Source organism: Mytilus trossulus, chromosome 11, assembly GCF_036588685.1.
Source record: "Mytilus trossulus isolate FHL-02 chromosome 11, PNRI_Mtr1.1.1.hap1, whole genome shotgun sequence".
Taxonomy (NCBI): Eukaryota; Metazoa; Mollusca; class Bivalvia; order Mytilida; family Mytilidae; genus Mytilus; species Mytilus trossulus.
Window position 1 is genome coordinate 39,830,372 of NC_086383.1, and position 19,027 is coordinate 39,849,398.

The following is a 19,027-nucleotide window of genomic DNA, read 5'->3' on the forward strand; positions in this document are numbered from 1 at the left end:
ACCGCATTTGGGGCCTTTTAAAAACTCGGGAGCGGCTGGCCTTTGTTAGTCTTTTGTCATTTTTTATTTAAGTTTCTTATATATAAGTATGACGTCCATTATAACTGAACTTGAACACAATCTTTTAGGAGTCAGCTGAAGCACGCTTCTGGCTTGGGGATTTCGTAACTATATTGAAGACCCATTGGTGGTCTTCGGGTGTTTTCCTCTCTTAATTTGGGTTATTGTCTTTTTGACACATTCCCCATTTCCAATCACAGTCTAAACGACAAAGCTACCACAAATGCATTTGATCTAAAGAACAAGGAAAATTAAAATAAAATCGATGTTTTCGTTAAAACGAAACAAATCAAAATATTATCTTTTAGGAGAAGTTTACAAAAACCAACGAATGTTCAAACCAAACAAATTTACGCACAACACACGTTTACAAACACTTTTTCTTCTCAATTATCTGAAACGTAACTTGTTTTTTCTTTCCAAAATAAAGAATGTTTTTCTGAGGACATATTTGTTTTCATCTTTTGCGAGTTTCACATACTGTTTTTGTGCGAGTTCATTTTTACTTATGTACACATTAAATTCTTGTATGATTTTAGTTACCTTTCATTCTGTTTAAGCCAAGGGCATTTTCTTTCAATACGCAACAAGTCGCAGTGTTGTTTTTAACTTTTTTTTTCGATTTTTCCCTTTCTGATTACTAGTATATAAAAAAGTAGGTGTGGTTATGATTGACAATGAGACCACTTTCACAAGAGAACAAAATAACACAGAAATTAACAACTGCAGGTCACCGTATTTCTCTTGCACAATTCAATTGCAATCAACACGCATCAGCAGATATTTAATAAGGAAAGAAGGGATTAACATATTTTGAATGTCATTTTACATTAAGTGAGGAAGTAGCGTTTTTAAAAGAAATAAACAATGAGATTTTCTGCTAACTATGTATTTAATTTGTAAAGAATTGATCAGCTATTATATAATGACTTCCAGTGGGCACATAGATATATAACCTTAACTACAAAGATTTCCGAGACGTAAGCATTGAGTCGCCCTTAAAGTTTGTGTTCCATGTCTGTCAATTTTCAAATCAATCTTTTTTTCGAAATCATATTTTTAAATAAAAGAATCCTCCTGTCGTCATACATTGTACTTCAGGTGGGTTATTCAGTATTTCCGTGTTTTTTTAATAGTATAAGAGATTACATTATGTGTATTGTTTCCTAAATAGAGAGTAAATCTTCACGATAAATACATTCAGGTTTTGAAATAACAGTAACATTACATTCATCATCCAATTATTCATATACCATTCAAATTAACTAGAATATATAAATTGAATATCCTCTTTATATGAGAAAGAAAAAGAAAGACTTGTAGATTATACAGTTGAAACTATTTTAATTTAGCTCCCATCCATACTTAATCAAACACATACAAGCATTATGTGTGCATCGATGTATATTTTTTTTTTTATATTTCCGCATTAAATGACTATTCAGATGTAAACAATCGGCATGCAAACATCGCATGAATCTGCTTATCTCTTTCTACAAAATGAATGGAGGACCGGAATCGGCTAAGTTTACACGAGTGATAGTTGAAGGTAAGCATTTTTATCTTGTATATGACATGAATTATTTTCATCCGACCTCTCCGAGGGAGGAATTTACTGATTTAACTTTTAATGTCTACTAATCTGTTTAGTGTTCGTGGATGTTTTTTGTAAGTGTTCGTCTTATGCTATTGTCGTTGTATATGTGATTGGCGTAAAATGACACAATGAAAAGTTAACGTAACTTGTATTCGAAACAATATGACTTAATATATTAACTCCCGATGTCAAACATAAACACGTATTTATACCTTTCATACGATTTAGAATGGTTTAAATGTTGAATGTTTCAAAATGAGACTACTAGTATCATGTTTATTTAAAAAACATACCAAAATAATAAAATAAGAATTCAAAATGGAGGCTTTCTAAGTTACGGACTGGTAGAACAAGAAATTCACCCCTTCAAAATATTTGTCAAAATCCAATGAAAATTATTGTTACAAACTAATTGCATTAGAATATAAATTTGATGCATGTTTTTATATATCGTCCATCAACCTCCTGTTTATTTAAACATAATACCCAGCAGATACTATTCATTTAGGTGATCAAAGATATATGCCTTGCTACGGTCTGTGTTTTGTAACTGTCTGTGTAACTTTATTGTTTTTGTGCTTTGTATCGATCTGAATGATCTGAATTCATTTCAGTTCTGTGGTTAGCAATGTTGATTTGCTAAAAAACATATCGCGATTGTATAATTAAAACGATATTCAAGCTGTTATTGATTGTTGTCATAAATTGAAGAAAAAAATTAAAACAACGCATGTTACACGTGTTAACTATGGAAGAATGAATGTGTGTGTTTTGGTCCTATTATTTCAACAAAAGGGTTTTCCTTGTGGCTTTCCATTGGCATTAATGGTTGCTACACATCATATCACACATAATGTGTTGGATGATTGATTATGTATGCCCTCTCTACTGACAAACATTGTCTGAAACTTTGAACGTCAATGGTTGTCTTGTGCAATATCTTACGACAATTAATAATTGCAGACCTTTGAATGTTCCTGTAAAATTAGTAACAAATTTCATAAACTCCCGACGACTAAGAGGTTAACATATAGACTTGCTACAATTCCCTTTCTATTATTTCTCACTAATTTATATGTTTACTGATAAGTGCCAGTATACTGATTGTCCCTGTAGAAAGCCTTCCTCCTGCAGATGGCAGTATAATTGTAATCTCTTAGTTAGAGCAGTGAAATTATTAAAGGGGCAAAATTGAAAAAAAAAAAAAATTAGGAAGGGACATATTGCAAGTCTTGTTAACATAGTGTATAGATATATACCTGTTAAACACTGTATAATGCCACCGAGTGGTTCTTTAGCAACGTTCAGTGATATTGTAATATATTTAGATTGACGTTTCATTGGCAAATACCTCATAGTTCTTTTATTCACATAGTTTTGTATTTATATTTATTAAACGGCCAATTACATGATCCTTTAGGGCATAATAAGGAATTACAGAATGGAAAATAACGGGTTATTACTGTAGAAAAATGTGCAAACGCAGACTAGAAAAACATATAAAAATCGAAAGAATTGAGAATTGTAGGGGGCTAATTTATAGAGCAAATGCAATGATGAAAAAAATAGAAGAAAAATGGTCGGGACCAAGATACATGTAATATAAGGAAAATAAAGAAAAGTAATTCAAATTTTAAGAAAAACATAAATGATGGGCCCATGCAGAACCTCATTGCTATACAGAATAAAGTTTTTTTTAAATCTATTTTTAATGTTATAATTTCGAAGACTTCCGGTCTGGTCTGTCCAATATCATATAAATGCAAATGCTTTAACATTTTTACGTGACAATGTACTGTACTTTCCTTTAGATCAGATTAATAACTCAAAAATGTATAGATTTTAATATATCAATTTTCCATCATTTGACTTAAATGGATATCCAGAAAAAAGGTAACATAGGTATATATATTTGGTTTCCGAATAATGAGACATTCCTCCCTTTGCTTGATTTATAAAAAAGTACATAGTACATGTATGTGTAAAAAAAACTAAAATCACAAAAATGCTGAACTCCGACAGTCTCTAATCATAAGGCAAAATCAAAAGGTCAATCACACTAAACAAATGGATAACAATGTCATATACCTGACTTGTCATGGTAGAGGCACCATACTTTGTAAGGAAGAAACCATCTTAATTGGGGGAAGGGGGTGTAATGGTATGTCTTATTTTATGGATTCGGGATATCTCTTTTATCATCTGCGTGCTTGATCAGACTTTTTTTTTTTTTTATCAAATTGGGGATCAGAATATTTTTTGAAGAAAGGAAAAGGGTCATTTCCTTAAAGTATCTACAATATAGGAATTTCGTACTTGCAAATACCCCCTCCCTTCTTTAACGAACTTGTAAACAGGTATAGTATGGCATTTTCAGCAGCAATCAATTCATGATGAAATGAATGTTTGCCATGCTTCAAAGTAGAAAATAAACTTTCGGTAATGCTTTCTAAACAAAACTTAATCATCAGAAAGCAGTAATCCGTCCCTCCAAATTCAAATTACACCGTTTATATAGTTAACATGATCTGAATTGACCGAGTACCAGGATGTCCTACCACAGACTAGGTAACCTGTCGAAAAAAATAGAACCCTGAGTATTAAGTCAGTAATATGACTATACACTTTTGGATTTGATCGATTCAGTGGAGATGTCCTTTAAGTTTTAATCTTTGTCAGCAAAAGTATTTCCTTACAACTAACTTCTTTTAATACTGTGTCCAGTCAATCGAAAAAGATCAGAACTAACAGAAAATATAAAGTAATGTTGTTAATTGAGCAATATATCTAGTAAGTATTCTTTATCAAGAATTAGTCAGTTTCAATATAATAAATGACAACTAATGAATCCGGATAATGCGGAAATGGCAAAACAAAAAATAATGAAATAAAATCGTAAAATAATTTTTATTATAGGTCAGTTTAACATCTAGCATGCAAGGTGTTCCAATTATTCTTATATTTGGCATGTTACTAAAAATGGCAAGATCGTTCGAACTAAACGGTAAGTATTATTTATATGTGTTTCGTAAATTTCATTTTATTTTGTTATTTGGAAAAGTTGAAAGCCGTAAGATACACAATCTACAAGGGCAATAAAGGGAAAGATATTTAAACTCAGATTGAAGTAGAATGCATTATTTTTTTTATCTTTTCTATAATGTTTGATGATTTAACGCCACTTAAAAGCACCGTAGATAAGATATTCCGCAGCGGCCAAATTTCATTTTTGAGGAAGACGGAGTACCTGGAGAAAAACACGGACCTTCGATAGGAAAACTGAAAATCATAGTCAGTTGAGAATGGAGTAGACTGCATCCGGACGAGCGGGGTTCGAACTCCCCACATCAGTGTTGACTGGCTAGTGATTACAGTTGTAGCTACTTACCCCACACCGAGGCTGCAAAAAATACAAGAATACAAACATATTATATTGCAGAAGGAAATGTAAAAAATCCTTTAACGAGACTTGATAACAATACTTTCGAATGTACACTATACTATAAGTTGCACAAACTAGTTGGTAGTACTCAATATGCCATTTCATATTCTATGTCTAATGTATTGTAGGTAGTATTTTAAAATTTGCACACCAAACCTTTATAATTGGCTTAAAACATTCAAAACAATGGAAATTCAATCAATGACCTACCGCTATTATCATTTTTAAAGTACACGCTATGAGATTAATAAAATGATTTTCCGGAGCACCGGACTTCACTCCCTGTTTTTAGTGGAGTTCGTGTTGTTTCTTAATTATTATTCATAACCAGGCCTGGGGCCATTACATTGCCATGTAATGCATTACATTACAATTACTTTGTGATTCTTCCATTACAATTACAATTACAATTACTTTGTGATTCTTCCATTACAATTACAATTACAATTACATTTTTCTCACATGTAATGCATTACATTACAAATACTTTGCCTGTGTAATGCATTATATTACACATTACTTTTTCAACATGTTCAATATAAAAACTGAAAACATTTCAAAAACAGATTTTTGTAAGAAATTGATAAATATTACAGGGATATATGTTCATGTATATATACAGTGTTAGTGACATAGACTTCAAATACTGGTTAATTAATATGTCCATTCACTCCATTTCACTTTATCATCATAAGTGTTTCAAACGTGATGCAATCAAGAGAACAGCGATCAGTTCTGTACACCTTTCCAGCAATACTAAAAAGCCTTTCTACTGGAGCTGATGTGTGGGAAATGGCTAAATACTTGATAGCTGTATTAGCCAAAAAAGAAAGGCACACTGAATTTGACTTCCATTATTCCAGTGCATTGATTGAAATTTCTTCACATGGCTCAGACAAGGAGATGTCAACATCATGTACTGCACCATACCTGAGTCTATAATATTTGATGAAGTAGTAGGAGACAGGAAACTGAAAAAGTCACTTTTAAGTTCCTTAGGTGGTGAAAAAAAAAAATTATCATATAATTTTGTTTTTAACATTGATCACTTAATCATTAAGACATCATTAAGGGATTTCAAAGGGATATAATAAATGTGTCATTAAAGGATTATCTTGTGAAATGCCTAAGGGCTCTGTGAGGACAAAAATAAGTTGAGAAGATTTGATTGCAATAAAAAAAAACATGATATTAATTAGGTAAAATAGAATTATGAATAGAATTATGGAAAATTCATCTTCATAATATTTTCTTTCATCTTTATAGTTTTATTTGATAATCTTTTTATAAGATTTTTCATAGACCATCAAAGACCAAAATATTCCTAAAATCATATAAAACAAATATCAGAAACCAAGAACAAGACTTGATAATTTTTACCATTTTATATTTCTTACCTTAATGTGTGTTTGAAAGATTGATGTAATTTATTTAATACAGTAATTAACTGTGACAAAAATTTTATTCCATACTTTCTTTTGTTTTTGTTAATATTTTATTTTTATTATACAATATTCTTGAATTTTATGTATTTTACCAATTTGTAATGAAAAGTAATGTACTGTAATGCAGTCATTACATCAATATTTGACTAAAGTAATCATTACATTACATGTAATTGTAATGCAGAAAATATGCATTACAAATTACTTTGCATTACATCCAAAAAATGTTATATTACAATGCATTACAATTACAAATTACCATTACCCCAGGCCTGTTCATAACTGTTGATTTTTATGTCCTTTGGTTTTGTGAGACTTTATTAACTCCTTGGTTTTGATTGTTATTGTCTCTGAGATTGTTGAAATCAATTACGATAAATCTTTTGGAAGAAAAATAATAATAAAAACTGGAGTTATTTCTTTCATTAGTCAGATTTCCCTTCATGATATATTAGGTGAAACAATAAATATCTGGAATTTAAAATTGATACTATCAATCATAAAAGAATCAGTTAAGGAACACAATAACCTAAAAAAAATATGATAGGATTTGTAACTCCTTTAAGAGATCGATATCTGATATAATAAAAAATGGCCGGAATTTGTTTTATTGTATATTTAGCAATTGCATTTTTTGGGTCTCACATCGTAAGAAAGCTAATCTAAAATTTGCTTAAGTTTTGGTAATGACCTTTTGTGATCTATTGTAGAGTGAGTCTTTTATATAAAAAAAAATGGATGTAAATATTTTACTCTGTATCGCAGGAAAGGACCCAAGGAGTCCAAACATCAAACTTAAATTCTTAAACCTGAATTTCCCGTGACAGGAAATGTTTGAATAATGTGGAGTTAATACAAAGAGAGCTGAATAAAAATGGCATACTTAATTTCATATTATTTTTTTTGCTAGTGTATTTCGAACATCTTGGATGTTTCCTAGACTCACAGAATAGAACGTTACCTTACGAAAATATAAAGTCTGACCACATGACAATTACTAGATGTTCAAAATATTGTTGTTCTATGTCAAATTATACCTTTATTGGAACAGAAGTAAGTGTAATATCTATAATATCACTCTCAATGGCGGATCAATAACTTTTTTTTATAGTTTTGCTCTCTCAAATGCCGGTCATAAATCTCCAAGAATTCATCAAGGATCCATGGATGGGGGCTTCTAAAATTAAGAATAAAAATTGGGAATGTGTCAAAGAGACACCAACAAGACCATGGAACAGAAAATAGCAGAAGGTCACCAACAAGTCTTCAATGCAGAAAAAATTCCCGCACCCAGAGGCGTCCTTCATATGGCCCCTAAACAAATATATATATACTAGTTCAGTGATATTTAACGCCATACAAGAACTGAAATTAAAAATAACACAGAACTAACAAAGCCCAGAGGCGCCTTACAAAAATGCGGCGGGGTTTAACATGCTTATGAGATCTCACACCTCCCCTGTACCTTTTGCCAATGTAGAAAAATAAACGCATAACAATACGAACATTAAAATTCAGTTCAAGACAATATTAATTAGTATGACAACATAATTGAAAATATGCAGTATTACATAGGAAATTAAAAATCTGCCCCTCAATTATGACACAATTGCATTTAATAAGTATTTGGATAATTGGATCCCCGTTCCGATTGTGACATTGCAGCGAAATATAACATTATTGTTTATAATTGATCAATATATAATGAAAATATTGTTTTTGTCTCATAAATTAAGAATATAAGAGACTGCATAGATGAGTAGATGAGATTTGCAGAATTAAGAACAATCTACCCCCCCCCCCCAAAAAAAAAAATAATTATAAAACAAACAAAAAAATCAAGCGACAACAAAAAGAAAACAACAAAAAACAAACAAGCAAACAAACAAACAAACAACAACATAATACAGACTTGCGAAAAGTAGAGAAACACATAGTGAATATAGACCCATGAGCATTAAATATCTAACAAAAAAAAGAAATAAAATATTAAAGAATATAGCATTCCATGACCGACCCTCATCCAGACTGTTCTAAATTTATAAATTTCTACTGAAAATCTTTTGAATAACAGGTCGGAAGAGAATGCTACTGTGGTAACGATAGTTCACGGTTTATACCAATGCCAGAAGCAGATTGTTATCATGTATGTTTGGGAAATATTGCAAAGAAATGCGGAGCACATTGGCGCTTGAGCATATATAAAATCGGTAATCACTTTATATATTTTAATTTATAGAAATACGAACAAATCTTTTACACTATTATCTTTCTAGTCGCCAATTTTGTATTATGCGCTGTTAAGCTAGGTTCACTCTGCCGATCAGATCAACTCGATGATAGCGATTATCCAAATTTTCACAACCAAGCGTCATCAAATTCTTTATCGGGTCTGTTAACGACTTCGACCCGACTACTATTCGACTGTACATGACATTAACCATTCACGACACCTGAACGAATCCATCACTACTCGAACCCGACCACTAATTGAATACGTATTCGATAATTCCAAACAATTCACGATCTCTTCAGGATCATCACTCGACTGGTAAGACTAAATCAACTATACTCGATCTCAGCCTGATCTCAAACAGACCACATCGACCTCTTCGGATAGGGGTTGTAGGTCTAATCGGGAATTGGTCAGGTATGTACAATTTCAGTATAAAACATTTTTTTTTTCATATGACCAGCTGCAGCGAAGGAGACGTAACGTGTGTCCCTTGTCTGCCATTAAGTTAGAACCAACAATGAGTTTCCTTTCTCTAATTGTATTTGGCCCCAAACATATTTTATGAAACGTACAAACCATGCGTATTACCATCAAACACAGATCAAGTTTGGATTTGGGTGGTGTCACATTTACCGTTCTTGAGTAATAACACTTTATAACGTGATATGTTAGCTAGCCTCTTACCTGTGTTCCATGGACACACTCTCTGTTTATTTGGGAAGATTCAGTAGATCACAAAAGGTCTCAGTAAAATCATACATTTAAGATATCTACATTGAAAAAAGCAGTTGGATTAGTGTCAAGGCGGTGAATAACCGTGACGGAGCTTGAAGTAAGCGTAGAAAACGAACAAAAAGGCGTAGACAGCAACTGGTGCCTTCATGTTTATGTGACAGTGGCCGAAACGGCGACCACTGTTTGGGCAGTATGAAGCAAAATACAAAATATACTGGAATCCGATGAAAACTTGAAACGGAAAGTCCAAATGGCAAGATCAAAAGTTCTAGAGACTTGTAGGAGCGCAACAAAGAAGACCCGAATGGTTATAAAAACTTCTTTTGTCTTTCTTTTGAAATTTTAATCATTCTTACAAAAGTACAGACAAGTATTGTACATTGAGGAATGCGTGTACAGTTAAAGATAAAAAGTAACCATTTTTTTTTCTAGAAAAAATATGAGAGTTAATCAGATCGGCTCAAAATTTTAGAAATCCTTTAGAAGTCATGTGCACTCGTGTTTGGCTGCGTAGAGATTGAGGAGTGGTCGAATGTGGTCGCGTAGAGATCAGGTATTGATCTAGTTAGTCTTGGATAAGCAAAATAGAGTATAAGAAGTCGCACTAATTATAAAGCCATCGGGCATTAATCGAGTTAATCTGGACCATATAAAACAGATTGGCGTTGATCTGGAAATGATCGGATATAAGTCGAGCAAAGGTTGAGATGATCGATAACTGATCGGTAAAATATTTGTATTCCGACCATACTCGTCCGGTACACGATTCTCTTCCCATTCGACCCCTACTCGACGAATTATCGATCTCTTCTCGAGTGACTTGCTTCTCTATCCTTACTCGAACACTTTTGACATGTCAAAAACTCTCGCATAGAAAATCAGATCGATGACAACCCGTGCATTCTTTTCTATTGAGTCAGACCATTCTACAAACCGACTAATTAGTCTTGTTCGCGTTGGTCTTTTCGACAGTGAGAACCTAGCTTTATAACTTGAACGAGAGATCGTGTTATTATTTTGGAAAAAGTCAGAATTAAATAATATACAATAACATTTAGAATGAAAATGGGATATATGTCAAAGAGACAACAACCCTACCAAAGAGAGGACAACATCCGAAAGCCATAAGTAGTTTTCTGCCTTTTCCGATTTATACAAGTATAGGTATCACCGTTTCAAGATGATGTTGGTAGTTTAAACGACCTTAATTTGCTATACAGCCCTCGCACAGTCGGTCCTCACATAAAGGGACAGGAATCAAAACTGACAACTGTTCAACAGACATTTATATAACAATGGAGCATACAAGATCATCTGCATCCGAACAAAGAAAAAGAGTTATGAACCTCAAAAGATGGAAGTACATACAAATGTACACTTATAAAAAGGGGATACACGAAAGAACGGAAATTAAGGACAAAACTGCCAAAAAACTCTAAGATCGTGTATTTTAAATACACGTCTATACATTGTATAATAATTCATTAAATAGTTACTATGTCTTTTGTAAAGAATAGTGTAATTTATAAATGTTAAGTTATAAATACTAGAATGACACAAACACGTCATCATTATGCATTATACACTGTAATCGATCAGTCCTAAATCTAAATGTCGCAACAGACAAATCTGAAGGAGCAAATACAGGAAGAGTTGTTAGATCTTTAATAAACCGAGTTTCTGCAATTGTATCTACAATAACACATATTTTTTTTAAGCGTGTCAACATGATGACCCCAGTCGCACAACGACGTTACAAATGCCTGTGAGCAGTATGCATGTGCCAACACTAGACGAGGTTTTGGAAAATATCGCTAAAATTCAAAAGGAAATTTCAGTAGATCGAAAAGAAACAACAGCCTATAAGAATACTAAAGTTTCAGCAAAGGACGACCGGATGTCATCGAAGTCAATTGGAATTGTGGGAATTCTTGTTGTGGTGCTGCCATTCCTTATATCATTTCTGCTTGATATTGTTACGTGGGACAGTCCGGGAGCCATGGCGAAAAAACGTAACCTGAGAAAAATTAAAGTTGTTGATTAAAACATATTTCTAGCAAATGGAATCGATACAGGAATTGAGAACTTTAAAATAAATGCATAATGTGAGGCGGAACCATACGTCATTTAATTATGAGGAAGCGGAAATTGTGCGACGTAAAAAGTGAAGTGAATTTCATTGTTGGAATCCTGCTTTGCTTTTTTGGAACAAAAATCTGTAATCTTTATATATACCGTACAGTGGGTTGTTTTCACGGGATGTTTATTTTCGCTTGTTTAAGAGTGTAAAAGAAAATCTCCAAGATTAATTCCGCTAAAATCTATGCATATGTTTGGTTCTTTCTAATACATTTAATAGTTAAAGCGATTTTAAAAGTTAACGATATTTTTGTTCGAAGCTGATTGGTCAATAACGGTTTATATAAATTGAAATATCACTTCTTTGTTTATGAATCATTGCTTTGAAGCGGTTACAATCTTTTATTTATCAAACTTCACGATTCTCAGATACATGTTGCTATTGTTCCCTCTGTTTTATGTGCTTTACCGATTGATTGATATTCCGGTATTTAAAGATGACTTTTTTGTACATTTGTACTTGGGTGAAAAATCCAGAATTTTAAATTAATACTATAAGCCGGAAGAGCATTAGTTAAAGAACAAAATAAGCTAAAAAATATTGATGTGTTGGAACTATTTTGTGTTAATAAATGTACTACTTTCTGGTATGTGCTTTCAGGTCGGGCCTGAATTAGGGGTGATACAACTCAATTTCTTTTAGCATTCCCGTAACGTAAATGGTTGAAACAAATTAAACCCTATATAACGTGCTGTCTTACATATAATCGAAAATCTTGAACGTCAGACTAAAATTTGAAAGTTTTTGGTAAAATTATCTTACTGTTCTTGCTAATTAGCCTTTTTAGAATCTAGAATACTATGGGTAATCTCATTGTTCGTACACCAAAATGTAAATTACGTTAGGTCATTGGTTGAATTTCTATTGTTTATCACTTATTTCACCAATCAGAACGTTTTGGTGTACATTTTTTGAAATATTACCCAGAATGCAATATATTCTAAAATGGCGAATTGCAGACATTTGTACGTGTCTATATATTTAGTAAAAACTTTAATAGACTTGAAACGACTCAGAACTTGCCATAGTGTATAGATATGTACATGTTGAATAATGTATACTGCCATCGAGATAGCCTTTAGTGATAGTATGACCAGGTTGTTGGTCACCTCTGTCATAAAGTTTCGGAGGAAACTAGCGGTAGATCAGATTAAGTCCAAGTCGCTGGAAAGTTTTCATATTTATCTCGCATCCAGATATTTCAAACATTAAAACATAATTGAATTAAAACAAATATAAATACAAATCCAAACATGAACGAAATATTATTATCATTGGATTGATGTTTCATGGAAGTACTCTCGCCTTTTTTTCACAAACAATTACTAACACTCAATTAGAGTATGGTCAAAAATAGTCAAGGCGAAACATCTAAAAATTTAGAATAATGGGCTGCTAAAATATAGGACATAGAGAATACTGGACAAAAAATATAAAAAATATAGAACAATGAACAAAAGTATAAAGCATACAGAATTATTAGCAAACATTGTTAGATACAAGAATATGAAGAATAGACATTATGGACAACAAGAATCTTAAGTATAGAAAATAATGAACAAAAAAATATAAAAAAAAAAGATATATATAGAAAAATTATCCAAAATGTAAAGGAATCAGATACAGCTCCACATCCTAACAATATAATTCTATTATCCATGTTTTATGTTTTATACTTTTAATGTTGAAGACTCGTTCGTTCTGTCCATTAGCATATAAACAGCAAATGTGAAATTGTTAATATCCATTAAATAATTAGAATATTTGTTCTTTACAATGTACCGTACTACCCCTGAAATCAGGTGAGCAACTAAAAAAAAATACAATGTAGATGTTAAGATATTAATTATCCGTCAGATAATTAGATCAAATTTAGAATAGAGGTTAATATATTCCTTTTAAATGGCTTCAAAATATATAATTCAATATAATGATTCATTTCTCCCTTGCTAGTGGATATTCAAATTCAGTATATGACTGCATGTTTATCCGAAACCGCCATACATATAGAGGGAAAAGTAAACAGCAACAAAAATATATGAGGAAAAGTCAAAACGGAACGTCCGTAATCAAATGTCAAAATCAAAAGCTCAAACACATCAAACAAATGGATAACAACTTTCATATTACTGACTTGGTACAGGCCTTTCCTTATGTAGAAAATGTTGAATTAAAGTTCTTACTTGTATGAAAGTCGCATAACACTTCAAGAAAGGGGTACAGCAGTTAACATTTAATTTATCATCTTAATCACAATTAAATCGAACAAGTATGTAACAAAGAAACACAAAATTTATATAGACAAAGAATATTAGCAAAAATAAGAGATGGGAATAAAAAACATTGACATAGCACAAAAAATACAATGACGGGATGTAAAATATAGAGTTACGTTATATGTTACAAAGAAATACAAAAAAGACATATAGACAAAGAACATTAGCAAACATGATAGACAAGAATAAGAAAATTTGCCATAGAACACTAACACAATAACGGGATGTATAAGTTCAGAGCCACGTCAAATGAATATCACCAAAAAACAATCCCAGTCTAGATCGTAAAAGCAATATTCATAAAGACAAAAAAAGGAATACACGTTATGAAGATGATAAGCAACATCAGTGCCCAGAATCTATATTCAAGACCATCGTAAACTATTTGTAAAGTTGATATGGAACATTTATCAACAAGGTAATTTACCTTCCGATGATTTTTGTTAGAAAAAGGCCGACACGTTCTTCGACATACCCCGGGTTCATAAACTTTCTACTCCGACACCGGTGACGTTCTACAAAGTCTGATTATCATGTCACCGGGGAAACAAGGTGACTTGTCGGGTGTGTAACAAGTGCCCGAATGAATGGCCTCTTGTTACTGAAATTGTGTGATGCACCTGATCACAAAACGAACGATTGCTGGTAATAGCAATGAGAACTCTGGAGACTGGAACTCGGGTGAAAACTGACTACTGAGACTCTGGAACTAGCGATGAATAAACCAATAATTCAGCATGGAATACTTTTATTTTTATTACGGATGGACTGTGTTCAGGGTAAAGTCCTGAGTCCGAATCTTGCTTATAGAAATTATAAACAAGTATTTATACACAATTGAATTAACAAGTAGGGACATAACAAATAACAATTAATTTGAGTGATATTGTTCACTGACAAAGATTAAACTATTTTTTGAACTTGAAGAATAGATATTAAATGATAATCTGATTATGACAATTAAGAACATACATAATGAATAAGGTAAAATGTCACTAATTAGCTAACCGATTGAAACATGTCACTCAATGTCCAAACTGAGAATTAAATGCATATTAAAGAATGTTGATTTTAAGTCCTGGATACGAAATGTAAATAGAAATGAAATTATAAAATATAATGAATAATAAAACACAGGTAATTAATGTCTAAAATATCAAAATTGAGAATTAAATATTAAAGTCCTAAATATAAAACGAAGCTGCTTTTTCCACTGTCACAATCAGCTGAAAGCTCTTGAATACCAACTAATTTGGGAAATATATATCCCATATACAGGTGAAGTTGGTAAATTGCAACTAAGTTGGGGGAAATTTAAAATCGTCTCGTTTGTATAAGTCTAAAATTGAGACCGAGGTAGACATGTACGTTGTTACTTTAGTTTCTAGTAATTAGGGGTATATTAAAGAGATATCGAATCTAAAAAGTTTGGATTATTAAGGGAAAGAACTATTATATCAGAAATTAAATAATGTGGCTTCTTTTATCTTCTTGTTTTAGACAATTTTTGGAAAATTTGTAATTGAAAAAAAAAACACCTTTTTAAAATGATTAAAGTATGTATACAGTAAGATATAACCAAGACACAACAGAAATTTTATTCAATTTATTCAATTTTGGGTAAACACCGTTTGGACAGGAAGCCTGAGGACTCAAATTACCAAAAACATACCTCAAAATACAATCATAAACCATAGTGATCTAAATTTTTGTTAAATTCTAAATCGTTCCTACTGTCTTGGCTGAGCGTCACTGATTAGTATACGGAGACGAAACGCACATCTGGCGTACTAAATTATAATCCTGGAACCTTTGAAATCTATTGTAATGTGGTAGCGTGCTTGTCTTAGATCGTGATAGTGCGTGAGTTTGTTCCTAGGCAAACAATCCTACGCAATGTGTCTGTTTTATGGGAAGCAGCGCTTATTATTATATTGCATCAACATTTTCTCGTCTTGATATATGCAGTATTTGCTACTAGACGTTATACACTGAATCGAGTCCGATCTACCAGCTCAATCATCCGATATTAAAAATAATGAATGAATTAAACAAAATTGACTAAATTACTGCCACCACTTTAAATTCTCAAAATACTAGTGAATGCACCTGTCTTAAGTCAGGAACCTGTTGTTCAGTGGTTGTAATTTGACTAGACCGTTGGTTTTTCTGTTTGAATGGTTTCACACTACTAATTTTAGGGCTCTTTATAGTAGCTGTTCGCTGTGAACCAAGGCGTCGTGTTGAAGGCCATACATCGACCTATAATAGTTGTTTACTTTTTACATATTATATATCTAGGATGAAGAGTTGTCTTATTGGCACTCATACCACGGATTCTTATATATCTATTTCGATTGATAACTTTACTTTAATTTTAAAGAAGTCTAAAATCTATATCTACTAAATCGGTTTTGTGAAGTTGATCATACAAATACCTTGAGTTATCGACCAAATCACACTTGTTACGGTGTTAACATTGACTTAAATGACTTTACATGGAAATCTCAAATGATCATTGCAGCTAAAAGTTATAATTTTCTCATTTGCGATCAATCCACGCCTCTGTATGTATACCTTTCAAACGTTATAAGACAAGTATTCAATTGGCTAATTATTAGGAGGTAGGGGATACTAGATTCTAACAAGTTTTGACAGAAATTAGTTTTTAAAATGCTGTATAGACTGAAAGCAAAGTATTTAAATTAACTTATACATGTAGTACTGAAATGACCAATACCTAAGTGTTAGTGAATTGACAAAATTAAGGTAGCACAATACAAAGATTTTTCATCCCCAACCAGACATCTTTAAACTTATGTAATCCCACTCATCTTTCTTTAAATTTTATAAATGAGGTATCAAAAGAAAGATGAAGGATTTATCTTTCAAGTTATGATAATTTCAATATGACATAATTATTACATAATTAATTGTTATGTAATTAGTTGCCATAATGTGATGTCCATACTTGAATGAATTTAGCTTCTTTGTTATTCATAGCGTCCAAAAATATTTTATAGATTCTTGCACAACACAGTTTGACCTCCAAAACCGTGTCTACATGGTATGTCAAATTCACTACAGAAATTTGATTTGATTTATTTAGTGCCGATTTCCTTTTAAGATTTATTTTCTTATCGGATGTATTTCCGTTAACTTATCTCTTGTAAAACCAGTTCCAATCGATAGAAGAAGATGTGATCAAACAGATATAGTTAAATCTATGTCGTTTTTTTACCTATACATCTGTATAGATAATATTATTTATCAAGGATTAGTCAGGTACATTGAATGGAATGACAATTCATGAGATCATGCGGAACTAATTTTGCGGAAAATAGCAAAACAAAAACATTAAGGGATAAAAATTGTAAATTTATTTTTATTGAAGGTAGTTTTACATCTAGCATGCAAGGTGTTCCAAATATACTTAATTTTGGAACGTTACTTCATGTTCTAATGTCTTGTTCGTATGGAATAAACGGTATGTATTTCATATTTTTTTTATATTATTTGGAAATGTTTTCTAAGCAGTACAATACACAATGTTACTCAGAAATCGAACATGCACTGACATTATTTATGTATGTGCCTGTCCCAAGTCAGGAGCCTGTAATTTAGTGGTTGTCGTTTGATTATGTGTTACATATTTGTTTTTCGTTCATATTTTTTTTTACATAAATAAGGCCGTTAGTTTTCTCGTTTGAATTGTTTTACATTGTCTTATTGGGGCCTTTTATAGCTGACTAATCGGTATGGGCTTTGCTCATTGTTGAAAGCCGTACTGTGACCTAAAATTGTTAATGTCTGTGTCATTTTGGTCTTTTGTGGATAGTTGTCTCATTGGCAATCATACCACATCTTCTTTTTTATATTGACAACGCCATATCAAAAGGACAAAACAAACCTGACCAAAAGACAAACAACAGTTATAACTTTCTGAAGCTGTTAAGTATGTTACTACATGCATTATGTTGTTTTAATAATATCTTCATTTTAAATATAATTTGTTCAAAATTTAGAAAGGTCTTTGGTGATATTTTTCAGCAATTACTTTGCAAAACCTTCAATGATTTGAGTAAAAAAAAAGATTTGAGCTATAATCTGTTCTAAAGAGATAAGGTCTATAAGGATTTTACCAGATTCAACCCAACATTTTTTTTCTTAAAATGTCCTGTAATAGGTCAGGAGAATTGCCATTGTTATATCATAGTTCGTTTCTGTGTGTGTTACGTTAAAGTGTAATGTTTTTGTTGTGTCGTAGTTCTCCTCTTATATTTGATAAGTTTTCTTCAGTTTTAGTTTGAAGTCCGGATTTTTTTTTCTCTCAATCGATTTATGAATTTCGGAAAGCGGTATACTACTGTTGCCTTTATTAACAAAAACCTCCTCATAGTCAAGACAAGGCAACGTAAGATTTATTTTTTAATATTTCACAATATGTTATTGTTAATTTGATCTGACTTGATCATGTTGATGGATGGATTTAAAGTCATACAATACTTTAAATTAAAAAAAACATTGATACATATGGTTTTTTTTATTACTAAATGGCAAGTTTTTATTATAAAATGTACAAATACTTTTTTTTGAAGAAAATTCTTTAGGACAAATCAATTTAATTTCTTGTTCTACGGATTTTTGGACTCCAAAATTTGGCGCGAGCGAGCGATTTGAAAATTTTAATAAAAAAATATTTAATTTGCAAATTTTTGAGGCGAAGCTTAAAAAGTAGAGGCAAGCGATTATATTTTTTTTTTGTAAACATAAAAATAGTAGGTTTTGACAATATTAAAACTTGATTTAATTATCACTTGTACTTTGAAATTTCTTTAATTTCTGAAGTATTGTTTTCCTATTCACCAAGAAATAATTAAATCTGGTCCATGTACATGTATGACAATGAGACAATTCTCCATCCAAGTCATATTCAGTTTGGGGGCAACCCTTAATATTATAAATTTATCCCTTTTACATGTTTTATGAGGAATCAATATAAGTAATAATATATTTGTTTGTACAAAAGGGCTCATATTTTCTCAAAGAACCATATATCTATCTGGTATTAAATGGTCAAAACATGTCCAAGAATT